At 36.8% G+C, this 19157-nt stretch overlaps 1 non-coding gene across 1 annotated transcript; it reads right to left on the bottom strand.

The window, feature by feature from the left end:
* Positions 1-2751: 2751 nt before the first annotated feature.
* Positions 2752-2858, bottom strand: LOC125582650. Its single transcript, XR_007320107.1, has one exon. It is a non-coding gene; the product is annotated as a small nucleolar RNA R71 (small nucleolar RNA).
* Positions 2859-19157: the final 16299 nt, after the last annotated feature.

The raw sequence follows: 19157 nt of genomic DNA, 5'->3' as shown, positions 1-19157 counted from the left end.
AGATCTAATCTTGATCATTTTCTCTTATCTTTGTTTGATTACTTTGATCATTAATCATGTTTAGACTTAGATCTACTAATGATCTAGTGTTTACCATGATAATGAGTGAGTAGTCATCTTTGGATTCATGGGTTAGGATGATTAGGATGATTAAGTGATGATCTAGAATGTTTAGAGTAGATTAATATGTTTCCTTGCTTGATTGAGTGATCTTAATGGTAATCTAGAGTTGGCCAATTTGGATTAGACACCTAGATATTTCATTGCCCGGAAGGTGTTCGATGAAATGTCTGAGCCAATTCAACATGCTCTTAGCTTATCCTACCAAAGGGATTTGATGTTCGGGGAGTTAGGAAAGTTGAATGATCCATTCTTAATGATTGTTTGATTGACACAAACCAAAGGAATTTGATGTTTGATCATGAGAGTAAATGAGCTTTTATCTTGGAAGAGAACTTGCTTAGAATTGTTATCTAGACTTAGGAAATGTGTTGATTGAAACCTTGCCATTTTAGATTGAATCTTAATCATCTGACATCAAAATCCTATACCCATGTGTCCTCCTTTATTCATTTGATTGAAAGTTGTTAGTTAGTGGTGTTAGAACCTTGTTAGCTTGATTGAATCACCTCATCACTTGATTGCATTTAGATTGAGTTAGAACCTGAATTCTCTTTGCATCAAAACTCTTAGAAATGGATTGACATCTTAATTACTAATAATGATTTGATTATTGGACACTTGAAAAGTCCATTTCAAATTTGGCGCTGTTGCCGAGGATCAAACCCGGGTCACCCGCGTGACAGGCGGGAATACTTACAACTATACTACAACGACGCCAAATTGATTACGCGTTTAAGCACACACCAATTAACCTAATGTGCGAACAATACCACAATCGAATGGTATGTCATTGTAGCATTTTAGGATCGAATCCACAAGGAACTAATGATCTATAACACCAAGAATACACAAGCTTTCTTAATCTAAACAAACAAGAATATGGATGATTTTGTAACAAGCTAATGTCCTAGGAATATAAACAAGGTGATCTCAAATCCAATCAAGAAATAAGTGCAAGAATTCAATCAAATGCTAAGGATTGATCTATGGGCAATGATAATTGATATAAGGTGATCAAGGTTCAATCTAGGATTTTCAAACAAAATAATCAACAAGTCTATAGGTCTAGATCTCATTCAATATAGATTAATCCACTGTCGTGGCAAAAACCTCTATGCTAATCATGAATTAAACATCAACTGTCGTTGGCTAACGCAATCAAGCATGCATGAATCACAAGTCTACTAACCACTTAAACATCTCGGACATCAACTGTCGTTGGCCAAGTATGTAAAAGACAATACTAAGTTCATTCAAGCATTTTAACAAACACCTTTCGGACGTAAAATAGCTTAAGGTCTAGATGAGAGTGATCAAGTCTAATCTAGCATTAAGAACACTTAGCAAGCATAGAACAATGTTAATCAAGCAATAAACATCCTAAATATCCACTTAATCACCCTAATCTATTTAACCCATGAATCACAAGGTCACTACTCACTAATCTCCATGAGAAACCTTAAACCCATGTAAGGATCAAGGCTAATCATGTTAATGAGCAAGAGAAACACAAATATAAGATGAAGTATTTCCTTAGATTATCAAAAGATTCAAGCTTTTACAAGTTTAGACAAAGTCTTGAGAGAAAATGAGATTTTATCTTGGAGGAGAACTTGCTTAGAATTGATATCTACACTTAGGGGAATGTGTTGATTGAAACCTTGCCATTTTAGATTAAATCTTAGTCATCTGAAATCAAAATCCTATGCCCATGATTCCTCCTTTATCTATTTGATTGAAAGTTGCTTGTTAGTTGTTCTTGAAACTTGTTAGTTTGATTGAATCACCTCATCACTTTGATTGCATTTAGCTTAATTGGAAACCTGAATTATCTTTGATTCAAAACTCTTAGAAATGGATTGACATCTTAATTACTATAATGATTTGATTATTGGACCCTTGAAAAGTCCATTTCAAATTTGGCGCCGTTGCCAATTCTAAGTTGCTTTTGACATTGAGATTTGGTTCTTGCTTGAGACTAAATCTTATTTTCTTTATATCTAGTTACTGATTCTCTTTCCTAGCCTTTTGTATCTCAGGCACATGAACTTGCGGAGCAGAGGCCCAACAGACCTAGTTTCAAGAGTTGAAGACATTAGAGCACTTGAAAGGGAGATTGCAAGGAGGAGAAGAGAAGAAGAGCAACATGCTCACCTAGACAGATTGTGGTTTGTGATGGATCAACATCAGAATCAGCCTCAAGATGGAGTGGGCAATGGCCAAGGAGCTGACAACCTTAGGCCACAGCACCCACAGCGCCAAGCTAGAGCTATTGGCACACATGATGGGCCCAATATCCATGGGCATAGAGCTGGCATCAGAGCACCAGCTGTGGAAAACAACAACTTTGAGATCAAGTCAAGCTTGATAAACATGATCCAGAGCAACAAGTACCATGGTCTTGCCTTGGAGGATCCACTAGACCACTTGGATAACTTTGATAAGCTGTGTGGAACTACAAAGATCAATGGTGTCTCTGAAGATGCATTCAAGCTAAGGTTGTTTCCATTCTCTCTGGGAGACAAAACTCACACATGGGAGAAGAGCCTTTCAAGATATTGAATCACCACATGGGATGAGTGCAAGAAAGCCTTCCTCACCAAGTTCTTCTCTAGTTCAAGAACTGCTAAGCTAAGGAATGAGATCTTTGGATTTCATCAAAGGAATCTTGAAGGCTTTGGAGAAGCATGGGAAAGGTTCAACAGCTACATCTCTCAATGTCCTCATCATGGCTTCAATATGGAGAGTTTGCTTAGTACTTTCTACAGAAGTGTTTTGCCCAAGTTTAGAAGTCAGCTTGATACTGCTAGCAATGGTTTCTTCTTGGGAAGAAGTGAAGCAGATGCTTTGGAGCTTGTAGAGAACATGGCTAAGAGTGATTCAGTCTACAGTGATGAGCATGATAAAAGCAACAGAGGCAGTGGAGGTGATGATACAAACACCAAGAGAGATTTAAAGGCTCTACAAGAAAAGATGGATATGCTTCTCTTGGATAGAGCTAAACAAGAGAAGGTGAACTTTGTTGGTGAGAAGAAACAAGAAGGGGTTGCTGTGCTAAATGAAGTTGATGGTCTAGAAGGTCAAGAAAAGTTGTGCTTTGTGAATGCTAATGGAACATGGTACAAGAAGGAGCCTAACTTTCAGTACAATAACTACCAACAAAAGCCCTTCTACAACAATAACCAACAAGGTGGTTACCAAGCTAGACAAAACTACTCTCAACGCTTCCCCTCCGAAGGAAATCAGTCTACACAAGCCCAAGCGGGATCTTCTACTTCTGCTACACAAGAGAGTAGCACTGATGCAATGTTGAAGCAGATCTTGGAATCCCAAACTAGAAGCGAGAAGCACATTGGATATAAGCTGAAGAACCTTCACACCAAAGTTGATGGACGCTACAATGATCTCAACAACAAGTTCTCCAACCTTGCTTCTAACTTTAAAGCTTTGGAGAACCAGTTTGCCTCAATGGGTAGTAACTCAAAACGTCCAATGGGATCACTTCCCGGAACTTCTGAGCAAAACCCCAAGGAGACAATGAAATCCATCACCCTAAGGAGTGGTAAACAATTGTCTCCTAGAACTCTCATTAGGGATAATGAGAAGCAAGATGGGGAGGTGGTCATCAATGTGGATGATGATGTGGTTATTGTGGATGAGAAAACCAATGAAGAAATCTTGGAGAAGATAGTTGAAGCTAAAGGGAAAGGAAAGGTTGGAGAAGAGAAGAAGGTTGTGAACAAGAATGAAGCTGCTACTTCATCAAAAGGAACTCCATTCATTCCTCTTCCATATGAAGCAAAACTTCCCTTCCTGGTAGATTCAAGAGACAGCTTCTGGAGCAATACAAATCCTTGTTTGAGAAGCAGATGAGTGAGGTTCAGATCACCATGCCCATTATTGATGCCTTTATGCTAGTGCCTCAGTACAGCAAGTTCCTCAAGGATGTTGTAACCAAGAAGAAGAAAGAGATGGAAGGGATGGTAGTTCTCACCCATGAATGCAGTGCCATTATACAACGGTTAACCATCCCCAAGAAGCTTGAAGATCCAGGAAGTTTCACACTACCTTGTGCCATTGGGCAATTGGCTTTTGAGAAGTGTCTATGTGATTTGGGAGCAAGTGTGAGCCTTATGCCTCTCTCCATTGCTAAAAGGTTTGAGTTTACACAATACAAGAAGTGTAGACTCTCTCTTGTGCTAGCTGATCTCTCAGTGAAGATTTCCATTGGTATCCTAGAAGATCTCCCTGTTATGGTTGGAAATTGTGAGATTCCTACAGATTTTGTGGTGTTGGAGATGGATGAAGAACCAACAGATCCTTTGATATTGGGGAGACCTTTCTTGGCTACAGCAGGAGCTGTTGTGAATGTTAAGGAAGGGAAGATTGATCTTCATCTTGGCAAAGGGAACATCCTGCATTTTGACATCAAGGAGGTGATGAAGAAGCCCACTACCCAAAGTCAAGCATTCTACATTGAGGAGATGGAAGCTTTAGCTGAAGAGTACTTGGAGGAATTAGCTATTGAGGACTCTCTTCAGCATGCCCTAACGGTTGATAGAGAGACTCAATTGATAGAAGTTGAGGAGAGTGCAAGGTATGTGAGGATGCTAGACTGCCACAAGGAGAAAAGTGGAGATGACAACTTCATAGAGCTTCCACAAGAAGTTCATCATGCTGCCTCAGTTGATCAACAAGAAAACCTCCAAGAAGATGATTGGAGTGAACTCAAAGCACCAAAAGTGGAGCTTAAACCTCTTCCCCTTGGTGTAAGGTATGCCTTTCTTGAGACATACCCTGTCATTGTGAGTAGTGAACTGAATGAAACTGAATTGTCTCAACTTTTGAATGAACTTAAAAAGTATAGAAAGGCAATAGGCTACTCACTAGATGATATTAAAGGGATATCACCTTCTTTATGCATGCATAGGATACATCTAGAGGATGAATCTATGACTTCTATAGAACATCAAAGAAGGTTGAACCCCGACTTGAAAGATGTTGTTAAGAAAGAGATTTTGAAACTCTTAGATGCAGGTGTAATCTATCCTATTTCGGATAGCAAATGGGTGTCTCCTGTGCATGTTGTCCCAAAGAAGGGTGGAATAATTGTGGTTAAAAATGATAAGAATGAACTAATCCCAACAAGAACAACAACGGGACATAGGATGTGCATAGATTATAGAAAACTTAACTCAGCATCTAGAAAGGATCATTTTCCATTGCCATTCATTGATCAAATGCTAGAGAAACTTGCAAATCATCCCTATTATTGTTTCTTGATGGGTATTCAGGATTCTTCCAAATCCCCATACATCCAAATGATCAAGAGAAAACAACATTCACATGCCCTTATGGTACATCTGCTTATCGAAGGATGCCATTTGGGCTATGTAATGCTCCAGCCACCTTCCAAAGGTGCATCATGTCTATTTTCTCTGATTTTATAGAGGATGTTGTGGAGGTGTTCATGAATGACTTCTCTGTCTACGGATCTTCGTTTTCTGCTTGTTTGTCCAATTTGCAGGGTTCTAAAGAGATGTGAAGACACCAACCTTGTGCTGAACTGGGAGAAGTGCCACGTCATGGTTAAGGAAGGGATTGTGCTTGGACACAAGATTTCAGAGAAGGGGATTGAGGTGGACAAGGCCAAGATTGATGTGATGGTTGGGTTAGCTCCTCCAAAGACAGTGAAAGACATTAGAAGCTTCCTTGGTCATGTCGGATTCTATAGAAGATTCATCAAAGACTTCTCCATGATAGCTAGACCAATGACTAAGCTTCTATGAAAGGAAGCTACATTCAACTTTGATTGGGAGTGTCTAGAAGCATTCAAGAAGTTGAAGGACAAGTTGATTAGTGCCCCCCATTGTGCAGCCACCAGATTGGGATCTTCCCTTTGAGATCATGTGTGATGCTAATGACTATGCTGTGGGAGCTGTCTTTGGTCAGAAGAAAAACAAGAAGACTCATGTGATCTACTATGCAAGTAGAACTCTTGATGAAGCACAAATGAAGTATGCTACAACTGAGAAGGAGCTCCTAGCCATTGTCTATGCCTTTGAGAAGTTCAGAAGCTATTTGGTTGGGTCAAAAGTCATAGTCTACACTGATCATGCTGCATTGAGACACCTTTTGGCCAAGAAGGATGCTAAACCAAGACTATTGAGGTGGATCCTTCTGCTACAAGAGTTTGATCTTGAGATCAAGGACACGCCAGAAGTTGAGAATGGTGTAGCTGATCACTTGTCTAGACTGAAGATTGAGTGTGGAACCCCCATTGATGAAGGGCTTCCAGAAGAGGAGATCATGGCAATTAGAGCAGTGATAGCAGTTTGTGAAACTGGAAAGAAGCTTGAAGAGGTGAAGGTAACTGAAGAGAAAGGTCCTTGGTATGCTGATTTAGTGAACTACTTAGCTTGTGGAAGAGAGTCATTGGGTCTTGAGGGATATGCCAAGAAGAAGTTCTACAAAGATGTGAAGAGATGCTATTGGGATGAGCCTTACCTCTACATACTTTGTAGAGATCAACTCTATAGAAGAGTAGTAGCTAAAGAAGAAGTTGATGGGATCCTTACACACTGTCATGGATCATCCTATGGAGGTCATTTTGCTACTTTCAATACTGTTTCAAAGGTGTTACAAGCTGGGTTTTGGTGGCCTCATATGTTCAAAGACACTCAAGACTTTGTCTCTAAATGTGATTCATGCCAAAGGAGAGGGAACATCACCAAAAGGAATGAGATGCCTCAAAACCCAATTCTAGAAGTGGAGGTGTTTGATGTGTGGGGCATTGACTTCATGAGACCATTCCCATCATTTTTTGGCAACAAATACATCTTTGTAGCTGTTGACTATGTCTCCAAATGGGTGGAAGCTGTAGCAAGTCCCACCAATGATTCTAGAGTGGTGATCAAGATGTTCAAAAGCACCATCTTTCCAAGGTTTGGAGTTCCAAAAGTTGTGATCAATGATGGAGGCTCTCACTTCATCAACAAGCTGTTTGAAAGTCTTCTCAAGAAAAATGGTGTGAAGCATAAGGTAGCAACACCTTACCATCCTCAGACAAGTGGGCAAGTTGAGATCTCCAACAGGGAAATCAAATCAATCCTAGAGAAGATTATGGGAACTAAAAGGAAAGATTGGTCTGACAAGCTTGATGATGCGCTTTGGGCTTATAGGACAGCTTACAAGACTCTTTTGGGAACCACACCTTTCAACCTTGTGTATGGGAAGGCTTGTCATCTACCAGTTGAGCTTGAGTACAAGGCAATGTGGGCTGTTAAGTTTCTGAATTTTGACATCAGGAATACCAAGGAGAAGAGACTTCTCCAAATCAATGAGCTTGATGAGATTAGACTGGATGCTTTTGACAACTCAAGGATCTACAAGGAGAAAACCAAAGCTTTTCATGACAAGAAGATCTTGAAGAGAGAGTTCAGTGCTGGAGATCAAGTGCTTCTCTACAACTCTAGACTGAAGTTGTTTCCCGGGGAGCTCAAATCAAGATGGTCAGGTCCTTTCAAGATCAAGGAAGTTAGGCCATATGGGGCAGTTGTGTTATGGAACAACAATGGTGGAGACTTTACAGTGAATGGGCAAAGAATTAAAATCTACATGGGAACCACAACAGAGGAAGAAGAAATCTCAGTTCCACTCTCCGACCCCACCTCCGCCTAGCCAAAAGGGAACAAAGTCAAGCTAGAGACTTAAAACAAGCTCACTTAGGAGGAAATCCCATGACTATCCTTGTACATATTTCTTTTTAGGACTTTTTGATCAGTGGGTCGAGTTCACATCAGGTTTCGTGGGTACACTCGTCTCCAGCAGGTTGAAAGATCAGTTTTCAATTGATGGTTCAGTTAATTTGCACTAGAGCGGGTATGGCAGCGGGGTGTGCACGTCGCGCTGAAAGTTGGTCGACGCGAGACGTTCCGGAGCGAGGTGATGCAACGAGGTATGGAGGTCACTCTGTGTGTCGACAGCTCGAGCGTGCCTGGAGCGAGCTAGTGTTGCGGGGTGATGAAGCCGCGCGTCAAATCTGGACACATAATCGAAGTTGGAGCGGGGTGTGGAAGCGGGGTCTGAAGCTCGCGCCACCACTCGAAGAACCCGTCGGCGGTTTCAGAGCGAGGTCTGGTACTCGCGCGTCAAATCCAAAAAAATAAACGAAGTGGGAGCGGGGTATGGCAGCGGGGTACCGAAGCCGCTCGATGACAAAACCGACAACGAGGAGGTTGCCAGGGAGCCTCAAGCATACTTCACTACCTTCCCCAATGACACCGGAAATGAGGCCTCGGCCTTTTTCCCGGACGCTTAGACAGGTACTCCATCACCTCACCATTGTATATACCATTTTAGCTTTCATTTAACTTTCTTTTCGGCATCTCTTCCTCTCTTGGACACACAGAGACTGTGTGATTCAAGTGTGGGGGGGAGATACCAAGTATTTAATCATTTTAAAGTGTTTTATGTCATGCATTGTAGATACATATTTGCATAGAAAATCCAAAAAAATTGAAAAATTTCAAAAACAACAAAAAGAAGCATGTAGTTGCATTTTTAAGATTAAGTCTAGAGCATACACCTATTTGCATAGAAAATCCAAAAAAACTAGATGTCTAGGATCATATAGGTTGCATTCACTTGCATAGGAACAATGATTTAAATGCCTTGTAAAGTACTCTTGTCTAGAACTCAAAGTGACACCCTAGTTAAATATATCAAGTAGCTTAAGCATCTCTTGAAAGCCTTGCATGCTTCGAGCCTAGAAAACTCTTCTTGAAACTTGTTTGCTTGCTTGATATTGGCATTTTTCTTAAGATCAGCTCCAATCTGAACTTGGCTTGAATGAACTTAATCTCTCTTGCATATGGGCATTTGCATACTTGATCATGGATCTTATACACATTTGGGTTATCTTATTCCATTATACCAATCTTTGTTAACCCAAATGGCACTCCATACCATACTAGCCTAGCCATTCTTTGAGACCAAACATTGAATTGCATGAGTGAGGCCTCTTTTGATAGCTTGTCATGTGCAAAATCTTGAGAGTATTGGAGGCGACATAGATTTGTTCTCATCTGTTGCTAGCAAAATGAGCTAGCATTTGGGGATGGTGAGAGGGGTTTGTGTGTTCTAAATCTTAGTATCTTGGGTTTGGGGAGTGAGAAAGATGAGAAAGATGAACAAAAGAGTGTCATTAGAAAAGAAAACTCTAGGGACAAAAGGAAAGTATGAAGCTCTAGATTATGTACAAAAGAACCTTCCCCCTTATAAAAAAAAAAAAGAAAAAAAAAGAAAAGAATCAAAGAGAAGGTGAGGAGGGAAATGAGAAAGAGTTAGAGCTAAGTGTTGTAAAGAGTGATTTAAAGTTCCTAGTTGGTTGAGTCAAAAGAAAAAGAGAGTTGTTCATTGGGTGAGTGATGTGAGTGGGTGTTATTTTGGTTTTGAGATGATGATAAAAGGGTAGAACTTGTAATCACTTATAAAAAGGGGTAGAATGATGAGAATGAATCTATGTATGCATGAGTTGCTTCTAGTCTTAGATAAATTTTGCATAATGATCAAGCTCCTTGTTCTTGAGTGATAACCACCTTGAAATGACAACATTTGAATCCTTCTCTTCATTCATATTAGACCATTGCTTACCTAGCCAAATGATTGAGATCATGTGCCCATTTGTGAGAATTCACCTTGTGTGTGTGTGTGAATCAATGTGAGAGCTGGTTTAAAGAACTTGTTAGTTGATGAGTATTGCAACTTGTGTAGAAGCATAAGAGTATGGATAGGCCTAGAGAAGCTAGAGTATAATAAGAGAGTTGCTCATGCTATTTTCTATGTTTTCCTTAGGATTTTAGGTTGATGCCTAGAAAGTGTCCTTTTGGTTATGAGTTCCCATTTTCAAACCTCTTTCCCTTTGGCTCTTAAAAGTTTACTTGTGGACAGGAAATGACTAGTGTGGGGGAGTTGATATCTTGCACATTTGCATTGTTTTAACTCTTCATTCTTGCATGTTTTGATCATTTAGATTAGGGATTATGCATTTTAGTTTCCTTTTCGCATTGCATAAGTCTTAATCAGGTGTTGGAGTGTCCTTTGGAGTTCTTGGGGGTACTTGGAAGCATTTGGGATCAAAAAGAGAGTGGAAAGTGTTGTTTGAGAGAGTAGAGCACCGGAGCGGGCAATGGGAGCGACCTGCAACACCCGCTCCAGACAAAACGAAGGCAGCGCGGGGTAGACGCAGCGGGGTTCGGCACCCGCTCCGAACCAACACCCCATCTACAACTCTCGAGAGTCGGAGTAACCAAGACATAGCGAGGCCCTTAACCCGCACGCAATTTGAATACGTGAAGATGGCATTTAGAGCGACGTCCAGCAGCGGGGTGACTAACCCGCTCCAGATGGAGAGCGACCTGGTGGAGCGACGTCATGAACCCGCGCGCGGTTTGAAGACGTGAAGCAAACATATTGGAGCGACGTTCCGGAGCGAGGTGACTAACCCACTCTAGATGAGAGCGACCTGGCGGAGCGACCTATTGTACCCGTGGCGTGTCTTTTCTTCTGATCGAAAATTTATGTTTTATTTGGGCCTTTCCGGTTGTTGACTGAGCCCATTAGGTTTTAGAAGTCATATAAATACTCTCTAAACCTAATGTTAGGATCTTATCTTGTTTTCTATCTAATCAAAAAGCCACTTTTGGTTGAAAGATCTAATCTTGATCATTTTCTCTTATCTGTGCTTGATTACTTTGATCATTAATCATGTTTAGACTTAGATCTACTAATGATCTAGTGTTTACCATGATAATGAGTGAGTAGTCATCTTTGGATTCATGAGTTAGAATGATTAGGATGATTAAGTGATGATCTAGAATGTTTAGAATAGATTAATATGTTTTCTTGCTTGATTGAGTGATCTTAATGCTAATCTAGAGTTGGCCAATTTGGATTAGACACCTAGACATTTCATTGCCCGGAAGGTGTTCGATGAAATGTTTGAGCTAATTCAACATGCTCTTAGCTTACCCTACCAAAGGGATTTGATGTTAGGGGAGTTAGGAAAGTTGAATGATTCATTCTTAATGATTGTTTGATTGACACAAACCAAAGGAATTTGATGTTTGATCATGAGAGTAAATGAGCTTTTATCTTGGAAGAGAACTTGCTTAGAATTGTTATCTAGACTTAGGAAATGTGTTGATTGAAACTTTGTCATTTTAGATTGAATCTTAATCATCTGACATCAAAGTCCTGTACCCATGTGTCCTCATTTATCCATTTGATTGAAAGTTGATAGTTAGTGGTGTTAGAACCTTGTTAGCTTGATTGAATCACCTCATCACTTGATTGCATTTAGATTGAGTTAGAACCTGGATTCTTTTTGCATCAAAACTCTTAGAAATGGATTAACATCTTAATTACTATAATGATTTGATTGTTGGACCCTTGAAAAGTCCATTTCATCAATGCCAAAGTTTTCATGGTAAGTCTAATGAAGGTTGTTATAGCACGGTTGAGAAATGGTGGTACGGTCATGGTGCGGCAGAGACTGAGTGGCAAGGAGCTGGTGTGGTCACGGCTTGGCAGTGATTGCTGTATGACTTAAAAAAACACAGATCAAAGCAGATGAGAGAAGAGATGGAATCAGAGATAAGAAAGAGAAGGGAGAAGATAGTTCGAAGATAGGTTTTTGCGTATACATAAAGATAAGTTACTTTTTTGGTTTAGTTGCAATTTGGTTCAGCTGCAATTTGGTTCAGTATTTGTCTTTGTCGACTAATTATTTGATAGTAACGTAGAACTAAAATAAAAGTTCTGTTAAATATGTAACTTTATTAATTTATAAATGTATTTATTTATGAAAATACTTTTAATTATCATAAGACAAATTTTCAACAGATAAGAGTACAGAACAATAGTTTATGTTGTGTATGCTTTTTCAAAATATATTATATATATTTAGACCAAAAACTATATATTATATTTTGAATTTTTATAACCTTAACCAGACGCAAGGTCTATGTGCAATGGTACGAGAATGATGGCCATGTTAACAGGATTCTTGAAGCTGAGATCATGACCGGTACAGAGGCTGGTGAACGGACCTAATCATTTTTCCTCACACGGTTAGATACACGATCATCACAGTCCGATCTCAGTATATCGACCAAAACAAAATGAGTCAGTTTTTATTCTTCGACTGAAACTTCTAAAGTCTATTTCTCATACAATCACTAATAATACACTGAAACTGAATAAAATTTTATTAAAAATACAGGTACATTCAATATAAACAAAATAAAAATTAATCAATATTTTGATTATTGAACCTAAAAACAACAATAAAAACTCGAATAATACTTACTATGTATAAAAAAATTGAGCAAACATTTAATAAATGTATACCATTTCAATCATTAAAATCGTATCACGCTAATACAACTTTATAATCTCTAACAAGAATAATAAAAAAATAAAGAAAAATTTAGACATATGCGAAGATAATGTAAAATGTGTTCACATTATAAAAAAATTTAATTAAAAAAAAGAAAGATAATAACTAAAATAGTATTATGTAATTAAAATATATTTGACAACAAATAAAAATACAAAAATAAGCAAACATCAAAACATTAACTAAAATAGATATAATATCTTTCATCACTTAAAATGTCATATTCGCCTAAAACACTAAAACACAAACCAGCAAAAAACAAAAAAAAAACACTATTATACACATCTCTTGCAAATTCAAACCTAAAACACCAACCACCAAATCAAACAAAAAATAAAAACCGAAATCACAAGTAAAGTATACCCCGCCCTACGGGCGGGACTATCCTAGTCTCTTATATATTAATAGGAAACATTTAAAAAATTGTAACTTAAATTTATAATAATTACAAAAAGACCTTGATGAATTGTCATTCAATTAAGATGTTAATTTACCTTACGTGACAACTTTACAATCAATTAAAACAAAAGTTGATCTAAATTTGAGTATGGGATTCAACCTCCCCATCGAATACCACAAAATATGTCACTGACATTCAACTTATCAATTTCGTTGTTCTCTATTTCCATTATGAAAATAGTATGACACTCGGTGAAACTATCAATATAGAGCTTGGTCATAGGGCAATCAAATTTATTAATTCAAAGCTTTGTCACCATCACAAATCGTTGTGTCATTCGTCTGTAAAGCACTAAAGCAAATTCAAAGCTTCATCACCTACATACTGATAGTTCAATGTCGTGAGAAATCAAACTTTTCATATACAAACTATCATGTTTAGTGTCTTTCTTTAAAGTTTTTTGAAATTGACAAACCATTAAATTTGTCCAGGTGTTTATCCTGAGTAACATACTGAACTATAAAATTCAATAATAAATCAGACCATATTTGACCGCTTGAGTTTATAGGTCCACAATATTCGTGAAATATAAGTTTTGTGAATTTTTTTTATGGTAAATCATTATTCAGTAGTATTATTGTCTATATACTTTTTTCCAAGTACATGATTTTGTTTTATAGTTAGTCATAATCAATCCTTGAATTTAGGGGATGTCTATATCTTTTTGGCTTAGTATTCAAGTTTATATATGATTCAGTATTGTTCGTTTATAGAAACAAAATATATAGATTAAATACTACAGATTTAGTGTGTTATGCTAATATGTTAGTTTTGCCATAATATTTTAGAGACATTTTTTTTTTTTGAGGTCAAACGGTCATTCATTTTAGAGACATTAAGTGATGTACATATTTTGTAAAATATATACGATTTGAACATTAATGACTATCATTATAGTCTGTGCAATATGCAGTATATAACAGAACTTCGGCTAATTATTGTATACTAGATCTTTTGTCCGCGCTACGCGCGGATAATGGCTAAAACAAGTTTCCAATCATTTTTTTTACATATATTTGTTTTGTTTAACAAAACTTATAGTTGAAAACAAAAGAAATAGAATATTAGACTAAATAGAAAAATAGTGATTGATAGAACCATTGTAGTTAATCAAGTGGTTGTTTGATAAGTACTATTAATAATGCACAAAAGTCTTACAAAATAATGTTTTTATAATCTTTTTAACCAAAAAAATCATTTTATTTTGGTATAAATAATTGTGTAATTTTTTCAGTTGTTGTTTTATATTTTCCATTTTCAAAATGTTGGAAGAAAATAATCACTATCATAATCTGAAAAACATTTAGGGTATATCTAACTAACAAAACTAAGTATACATATGAATTGACTTTTATGTAAATTTAACAATTTAATTTAAATTTAAAATTGTATATATTTTTTTGTTATCAATAAAGTTTTTATTTTATTTTAATTATTTATAAAGTGGACGATATTAATTTTATCCTTGCCACCAATATTTTGGAAACCGGATCAGAAATTGGCTTGGTATTTTAGTTGGCTCAATAGTCGGACCGGTTATGCCGGATTTTAAAATTTAATATAATTTAAATTTAAGTAACTATATATATGTATAACTATAAAATTATTTTCTATAAGACTTTATATTTTTGTTAGAATCTAAAAATCATATAAAAATAAAATGAAAAGTTCTAAATAATATAAAATATATTGAAAACTAATTTATTTAGATAGATATTTAAAGCTAATATAGATCTTTTTAAGGGCAATTCTCTCAAATAATCATTTTTAAGTTTTTGTCACAAAAATAGCACTCAGAAAAGAAAATTACTAAAATAACTTCTTTTTATTTTGAAATTTTTAATATTTATTTTTTCTTTTTTAAGATTTGAAACTTTATCCCCAAAACTCCACCCTTTAACTCTAAACCCTAAGTTTATATTAGTTAACCCTATGATATTTTTATCATTTAATAAAACTTCTTTTGGTCATTTTTTTAGAACTATTTTTTGTGAAAAAAACTTAAAAATGGCTTATCCTAAGGAATTTCTCTTTTTTTTTAATGTAATCTTGTTAAAACGTACAATTACTTTTAACTTGATTTTTTTTTAAAAGCAACGAATTTAATATCGATCTACATCATTGGTTTAGTGAGTGTGACTAAGTTTTAAGCGAATTTGCCGGTTTTTAGCACAGTCTAAATCCGGTTAGAAGAGCGAGTCACATTCCAACCGGTCGGTTTGGTTTTCCAAACGATGCTAGCCGCGGACCATCGCTCTTAACAACCAAACTACATAATCATTTTAGAAATAAACATTCATTATGAACTTATTTCAAAAACCATATACATATTTAACCCAAGTTGTGTTATTTATTGTTTTTAAACATTTTTCAAAATTTCTAGTGCCGTCGAATTTTTTTTTTTTTTTTAAGTTTCCAAGGGCTCTCCAACGTGAACCAAATTGTATGCATGGAATAGATCAAAATATAACTTTATAGCAAAGACATAGAAATCAGTGTGTCCACCATAATTACACATTTAAGAAAAGATAATCATTTGAACAAAAAAAAACTAATCATTTTACCAAAAAAAAAAAAATAACTAATCTTCTTTTTCAAACAGAAAAGATAATCTCGTTACTAATATATAAACTTTCACAGGTTGAGCTTGTTGATTCAACTTGCATAATGGTACACTACCTTCTCTGTTGGCTCACAACCAAAGCATCTGAAGACTCCGTTTTGTGCTTTCTTCATTTTACTCTGTTTGCTAAATTATAAAACACTAGTAGATGTGAAGCACTTTTTTGTTGTTGAACTGACCTGGGTTGATCAACCATCAAATGAACCCGTCATTATAACTTCTGAGGCTGACTTAGGCCGTACTATGGATGCAGTTCAGAGTAGCCATAAAGCTCTCCTAGCATGATATTTTCTCTGTTCCCCTTGTACAATCATTTGTGTCTCTAACAGAAAAAGAAGTTGACCAATATTGTGAGAGACAATAGCATAAGCTTCCTCTTTTTGGACATCAGCAATGAGCAAAACATATCCATGAAATTATACACCAAAAATAAGCCAAACGCATATAACTGATAGAATCGTTAATATTTTAACAGGAAATTATGTAGGGAATAGAGAAATGTTTCAAGGTCCCATCTGGTAGCAATTACATCCACAACTTCATCGGGATGAGAACTTAGGGATTGAAGAACAGAAGAAAGTTCTGACTGAAGATTCTGGAGGATGAAACAACATTTCGTGCTTGTTTGCCATGTTCCAGAAGATACACTGCGCCTGAAAGTAAACCTCTTTATCGTATAATCCAATTTATAAATCAAGAGATAAGAAAAGACTAATGAACCAGTCAAATCAATCTAGAGGAAGAAGAAGAAGATTACTGAGCAGAAAGCCGACTTAAATGTTGATAAAGTTGAACCTCAAAATCACGTAAAGTAGCTTCTCGTGATTAGATTCTTGGAGTCACTATAAACTTTCACTTGGCTGTTGAAGAAGGAGCAAAGCCAGAGGGCCAACAGCTCCAATAATGGTTGCATTGGTGGAGATAAGCCATGTTGTTGGCATTTTCACCATGAAACAGAGTTTGTCTCTACTCACTTCCTTCAAAGTTTTTGCAATCCAAGCATTAGCAGTTCCCATAACAAAAAATGTTTGCTTGAAAGTACTCACAATACTTCTTAAAAGATCCTGATTTCTTACAGTGACAACACAACTTCACCAATATCCTCCTACAAAAGAAAAATCTCTCATTATACCTTAGAAGCTAAATGAACTCCCCAGCAATCTAACAGAAGTTCACCGAAGTCTTCCAGCAATTGAAAATGTAAATACTTTTTTTAATTAGTAGCATTGCTAATCCTCAAACCACATACTCTTTTATCTTTAACCCCATGTGGACGGACTGCTAGCAATTTTTGACCTGAACGCATTTAGATTCCACTTCAGAGTTGCTTCACTATCTCAATCTTGTAGGTTCATTGTCAACGTTGTTTGAACGATTGACACAGTTACAACCATCACAATATGTTCCGAACGCAAAGCTTTCACCGTAACTGAAAAGATACATGAGGGTGTAAGTTTACGGAGGTTCAAAGTAAAGTCGAACCAGAAACTATAGGAACGACAGCAGATAAAGGGAAAAATCTGAACATGCAATAGCTTGAGTAAATCGTAAAGATGAATGGGAAGACTTGCAGTTTCAAGCAGCGTCAGTGCGCACAGTTACACTGCTAACTTACAATATTTGAGTTAACAGCATCTCATCAGAACCACCAGTGAAGTCTAGTTGCCTAGCTGGCTTCTTCACCAGGTAACCAGACTCATCAGATACACCTCATTTGTTTGGCGAGAAATGCTTCCTCTTTGGCCTTCACCCATCTGAAAATTTTCGAATCTCTATAAGGAACCCAAAAAAAAAAAATCCTTCTCTATTTTCAGCTAAAAAAATGTAAATTCACACAGATCAGCCCAAAGAAAAAAAAACACAGAAAACCCAGAATAAAAAAAGAAAGATTCAGATACTATTTTCGTCATAAGAAGATTGGTTTAAAAAGCATAGCATAGGAGCAAAAACTTAACCTGATCCAAAGTGGCAGCTAATTCGTGAATGCTCCATGCAATTTGTGTATATGGAACTGGTTGTGGAAGTCATTTTTTTAAAAAGCTCATATTCTTCAGCGATTTGTTCACACCACAAGCATCAAACATGTGCTCGAAACGTTTTTCTGAATCCATGTACCAGAGCACACAAAATTTGCGTCAACATTTGAAACTTAATTAGTTAAATTGTAAAAATCATGGTTATAGTTTACCTCATACCGCCAGTTATTCATCTGGATAAACCGATCAAGCCTGCTCCAACTACATGTCATGCCCCTGTTAACAGAACATGATCGTGTTTTGAGCATGATCAGTACTCACCGTTGTTTGCTTTTTGATGGGCAAGCGCATATTTAAATTGGTGCCTTTGGTGGAAATGATGTTGTATGAAGATGAATGGCATTTGATTTAGATCTAATTGCAACGACGGGTCTAAAGAATTTCCATGTTACATGAACCGGAAAAGTGGAAATAGTAACCTTATAAAGAGCTTGAAAACCTAAGAAGGGAGATGTTACCTTTCCCCTTTTTGTCTTCTCCGCAGAGATGACCATGTAACTACAAAGAGAGAGAGACATCGAAGATTCAGAATTTAAATATACGAACTCTAGGAATTTTAAAACTACCAAAACCATGAATGAAAAACAATCATTGAGATATTCCATTACTTGAGTTCCACATTATAGTTGCGTGATGCAATATCAGAATCACTAATATTTTGGGCAACAGTGAATAAGATGAAGCAATTTTGATTAAAATGAATGGCTTCTAAAACTAAATTTTACCTTTAAGCTACTTGGATGCTGAAAAATAAGTTATAATTACTCAGTTTGATGAGGAAAGGCCACCAAAGTTCGATTTGCTCGGCTATGAGTGTTGTGTTTGGACGATTGTTACTGTTTAAGGTTGTTTCTGCAGGAACAATCAAATGTGGGAGAAAAGGTAGAAGATTAAGAAGAAGGTTATGATAAGGGAAGGAGATGGTCGTTCTGGATTCATTGATGAAAGATTTTATTAAATAAGAGGAAAAGAAAGGGAGGTGAAAGAATCAGCAACGCTCAAAGAAAATGGAGAACTGGAAGAGACGAAACATATCGACAGTCGTGAGTAGGAGAGTTGGCCTGATGGGCTAACACAAAATACTAACAGGCCACGTAGAGGCCCGTTTTTGTGTTGAGTAAGTGACATGGTAAATTAGAAGCATTTGATTGGTAGAATTTTTAGTCTGACGTGGACACCCTCTCCATTGAGCATATATAGTTACGTGATGCAATACCAGAATCACTAATATTTTGGGCAACAGTGAATAAGATGAAGCAATTTTGAATAAAATGAATGGCTTCTAAAACTAAATTTTACCTTTAAGCTACTTGGACGCTGAAAAATAAGTTATATTTACTCGTTTGATGAGAAAAGGCCACCAAAGTTCGATTTGCTCGGCTATGAGTGTTGTGTTTGGACGATTGTTACTGTTTAAGGCTGTTTCTGCAGGAACAATCAAATGTGGAAGAAAAG

This window comes from Brassica napus, chromosome C2, assembly GCF_020379485.1.
Source record: "Brassica napus cultivar Da-Ae chromosome C2, Da-Ae, whole genome shotgun sequence".
NCBI lineage: Eukaryota > Viridiplantae > Streptophyta > Magnoliopsida > Brassicales > Brassicaceae > Brassica > Brassica napus.
The sequence above is the reverse complement of the archived record's forward strand: the minus strand, read 5'-3'. Positions and strand labels throughout refer to the sequence as shown.